Source organism: Macrobrachium nipponense, chromosome 30 (genome assembly GCF_015104395.2).
Source record: "Macrobrachium nipponense isolate FS-2020 chromosome 30, ASM1510439v2, whole genome shotgun sequence".
In the NCBI taxonomy this organism is placed as follows: domain Eukaryota; kingdom Metazoa; phylum Arthropoda; class Malacostraca; order Decapoda; family Palaemonidae; genus Macrobrachium; species Macrobrachium nipponense.
The window spans coordinates 35952011-35957010 of record NC_087218.1 but is presented as its reverse complement, the minus strand read 5'-3'; the positions used below and the strand labels follow the sequence as shown (position 1 = coordinate 35957010).

Genomic DNA, 5000 nt, shown 5'->3' with positions numbered 1-5000 from the left:
CAATTCCAGTACACCAGAGAAACATCACGAGAGACGACATCGTCAGGAATATTAAGATCATCGGGAGAGCACCTGACCCACGATGTCTGCGTCTCCTAGAGGCGCAGCTCGTCCTCGAGCAAAAGCCTCCCCTTAATACCACCCAAGAAGCGTTCCTGATACCAACGTGTGTGAGGAGGACCATCCCTCCCCCGCCAACGAAAGTACCAGCGCGCATGAAACGTACACCGGACATGAGAATAATACAAGGGGTGACGTCACTCAGGTAGAAGCCAATCAAGAGGCTCCCGGTGATACCCCCCACCTGAGGGGGTCTGCAAGACTCATAAACGCCCGCCGTATGAGTCACCTTCCCAGGAACCAATGAAAACCCGACCTGCCGGAAAGGTGCTCTGACCGTACTCATGAGCCCGCAAAATCACGATATAAGGAGATGGACTCGCCACTGGATTACGGGCTGCTCTGTGAGCAAGAGCCCGTGCTGGCACAAGGCCAGCTTAATCTTAAACAACAACACTGGAAACCTTTACGGGCTGCTCTGTGAGCAAGAGCCCGTGCTGACACAAGGTCAGCTTAATCAAAAACAACAACAACCACTGGAATTCAGTCCCTCAGCAGTTATCGCTTGATAATGTCCTGTGGATCAGAGAGAGAGAGAGAGATATATATTATTATTATTATTATTATAGCAAAATACAATATAAGGTCTAAACACTCTACGCGCTATACAACATGAAAGCGCTCCAACTCTCTTAAGAAAAAAAACAAAAGAAAAAAAAAACAAAGATAAGGCGCAAGAGAGTAAACAAAGCGGCAACTGTCATTCCCGAAACAGCTGTTTGTGTGGATAGAACCTTCCTCTCCACACGCACACTCAAACAAACACACACACACACACACTCACTCACACACAAACACAGAGCAGCTGCTTGTCAAAATTCGCGTGGGCCACCAAGGAAAAGAGGTTGGTGTTGGTGCCTACGCTTTTGTTAAAGGTGACTCAGGTTAAATAGCGATGGAGTCTCAAGGTAATATCTATCTATCTATCTGTCTATCTATCTATCTATCTATCTATCTCCATCTATATATATATATATATAATATTATATATATATATATATATATATATTTATACACACTACATGTGTATTATACATTACATACATTTATTCATAATATATATATATATAATATATATATATATATATATATAGATAATATATACACATATGTGTATTTATACATACATAGTTTTTTCATTACATATATATTATATATATAATATATATTATATATACATATATATCCAATATGTGTATTTTATAACATACATACTTTCATTCAATATATATATATATATATATATATATATATATATATAGAAAGCTATTTTATATACATTCTTTAAAAACGTATAACTTAAAAACAAATAAAATAGATAGGAATAAGTAGATGGGTATAGATACACTAATAAGCCCTGAAAACAGATAGGCAAAACCATGGTCTTAAGGCTACGACACAACCCATAGTTTGTGAACAAAAGCTGCCTAGTAGTCATCAGTCACTGAAAAAAAAAATAAAAAAAAAATAAAAAAAATAAAAGTGAAATCCATGAAAAGCAACGATGATATTTCAGTCAATCGAGCGAAATAAAATTGAAAAAGAAGAATCTGTAGTTATCATGTCATCATCACCATTATCATCATTTGAAAAACCGCAATTTTCGCAACTCACAACACTGACGTTACGGGTCACGTGACTTAAACGGTCTGGGGGTCTTTCATTCGTCACAGAATCCCTCAAACGTAAACAGTACTCGATCAGTAGAACGAGCCCGCAAAAGCAGAAGGCCAATTGAACGCACCTGCAAAAGCGGATCTACTGAACGCAACAATTGCAAAGCTGATCAAGCACCAAAACGCCTGCAAAGAGCTTAACGACAGATTACGCACCTGTACAACTCCTACGCATTCCTCGATCGAAGTAACGCAAATTCCACGCGCTCGCTCGCGCGCGAGACACTGTTTCCCCTCCGAACCACAAGCAAATACTATCGCGACCTCCTAATTGACCCTCTTTATATACCGCCGCTTCCCTGAACACGTGACCAGTGACACATGCACAGAAACAACCAATAGGCGCTGTTATAGGAGGCTGGGGGTTGTGGGGTTTGGGGGGGTGGAGGGAAGGAGATAGACAGCCCCCTTTCCCCGGGCCCTTCTGCAAGCGGCCCTCGCGCCCATCATCGTCAGGAGATTTTTCTAAGCCACGCCTCTCCTTCCCCTGCCTCTGGCGGTGCCCAAATCTCCCTGGGTAGGAAGCCCTCCCCCCCACCCAAAACCAGGCAGCCACCAGCCCTTCTGCCTCATGACTAAATATTACATAGAGTTTCGATACCACTTGCATCCGTGGGGAGATCTGTTCAGGCCACCTCTAGTATATACTTTTTTTAGCCTTCAAAGGTAATTCCTTGTATCGTACACTTGACAATCTATCTGTGTATTTCAAAGTATTACTGAGAGGTAAGTCTCATGCAATACATAGGTAGAAAGGGATATATATGTGTGTGTATACATATATATATATATATATATATATATATATATATATATATATACATATAGATATATATATATATATATATATATATATATATATATATATATATATATTATATATATAATTGTTTAGTGTGGGATAAAAGATTAGGGTGAAAACGCATTCATTACGAAATGAAAGTGGAAATATCACAATGGTAAAACAACAAAGAATTTGCGAGGTTCATTCTCAATAACATCGCCACAGACGAGAATTCAGGTTTCATAGAATCCCTCGAAATGTCAGAACGAAGAGCTTTCCGTCTATGTACCGTTTGCGTACGCGACGGCACTCAGGTGTCATGGAAGAAGAAAGACCTCATCGAGAAGGGGAAATTAAAATTCTTTTACGAATCCGGACGCTGTGGATGAATCATTCGGTTTTAGTCGGAGTTAGGAAGAGTTATACTTCAGGAAAAGTCCCAATACAAGAAAAGGATTTGGAGATTCGTTACGTGAGCGGATTCTTGCCGGGGGGAAACACACCTGGTATCCCGATGACAAGACGTTTCAGAAGACTTGGCGGGAAAAATAAAGGCCGAGTCTGAACCGTTCCAAAACAAGCAAGGCTGACGTCTGAACAAATGAGCATCAACACCCAAAACTATCAAATAAAAAAAATAAAAATATATACTTAGACATGCGAATACATGAAACACATGAACACCCAATTGTCCCAACACTTCACCCATGACCGATCTGACAAAAACGCTAATTTATCTCGCGACCTGTCAGCAGCATCTTTCACCCTACCCCTAGTGATGCTGGAGACATCAGTCGGGCTGCTGCTGCTGCTGCTGCTGCTATTGCTACATTCTGCACAGCGGAGGAGGACCCGAAAGTAAAAGGAGGAATTCGCGAAATGTCACCTTGCCAAGAACAGGCAGAAACAAACACATGAAGGCAAAGGTGCGCATGAAGGCAGAAAGGTGGGATTCCCTCATTCTCGCTGGGTGCGAAAGGACAGGTAAATTCAATCGGTTGATTAAAGTACCGAGAAATTTGGGAAATAAGAAAGATTTAGTCGAAGATTAAGTACCAACGTTTTAGGAATGGTAACACGCACGAACACTATTATATGCATGCGCTTACATTCCTCTGACCATGGGTGGTTTCGGAGGAAATGCAAAATGCATAAGCGCCATTATATATATAATATACAATATATAGTAATATATCAGGATCGTCACATGGAGTCAGTTTTAACTAAACGTAGTGGGTTTGTTAATTCTCTGTAGACATAAAGTAAAAACAATATATATATATATATATATATATATATTATATATATATATATATATATTATATTATATATATATATATAGATTTAGCCACTATGCAGATTTTCATATTGAAAACATATTGGGATAGTCAAATGGTGCCAATTTTAACGAAGCTTATTAAGCATGTTTTTCACGGAATGAAAATGCAATAAATAAATAGAATGATTTAATTTCCAGGATGCATAAACGGTACAAAAAACATAAAGAATTAAAAATGAAGGCGCGAAAATGTGATTTTGAGAAAAAAAATGCGCGAGTGAAAAGAATCAACGAAAATTGAAGTGGTTTGATCACGTAGTAAGAATAACAAAAAGTGAGATCGGTGATGATGGGAGAACAATGAATAACAAAGGAAACAAGAGGAAAATAAATGCCAAAAAATGAAGTAAAGACAGTATATGGAGGAAGGTGTACTATAATAGATTCACATCAACCGTGCATTTGGTGTCTAGGCCAGTCCCTTACGACGCTCCTGATAAGCCAATCACAGGGCTGGAAACTCAGCCCTGAAATTGGCTTATCAACAACCAATCAGGAGCGTCCTAAGGGACTGGCCTAAACATCAAATGCACAGTTGATGTGAATCTACTATAACACGTAGGACGCTTGCTAATGAATTCCAGTATAGAAACAAGAGTGGCTCTAAACGATTGGAGGACAAACGTGCTGTTGATAAGTTCACCTACAGATGTCTATAGAAAACATTATAATCATGTGTAATTGAATGTTTTTATAATGACAGTTAAAAGTAAATATAATGATGATATTACGTAGCTTTTTTTTTTAAAGTTTAAGCCCATCATGACAGTTTAAAGCAAATATACAATGCAGCAGTTTTCAAACTTTAACCCCATATAACTGATAAAAGATTGTGTAACGTAAATTCACAATTACGTAGTAAACTGTTTACTTAGCAATATTATTTAGTATATAATTGTGGATATTTATTACACAATAATAATAATAATAATAATATAATAATATAATAATAATAATAATAATAATAATAATAATAATAATAATAACATTAATTGAATGGTGTTCGAAAGTCATTGCTTTTGTCATTTAATAGAATATATAGTTAATTATATAACTGCGCATTTTTATCATAGAATAATAA

At 37.8% G+C, this 5000-nt stretch overlaps 1 protein-coding gene across 2 annotated transcripts in view; it reads right to left on the bottom strand.

The window, feature by feature from the left end:
• LOC135202438 (nucleoprotein TPR-like) overlaps window positions 1–2095 on the bottom strand; it is a 114984-nt gene extending 112889 nt beyond the window's left edge. For both annotated transcript variants that reach the window (XM_064231833.1, XM_064231834.1), the window contains exon 1: window positions 1953–2095. The gene's annotated coding sequence lies outside the window, so the exon portion shown is untranslated. The remainder of the gene's footprint in view (window positions 1–1952) is intronic.
• Window positions 2096–5000: the final 2905 nt, after the last annotated feature.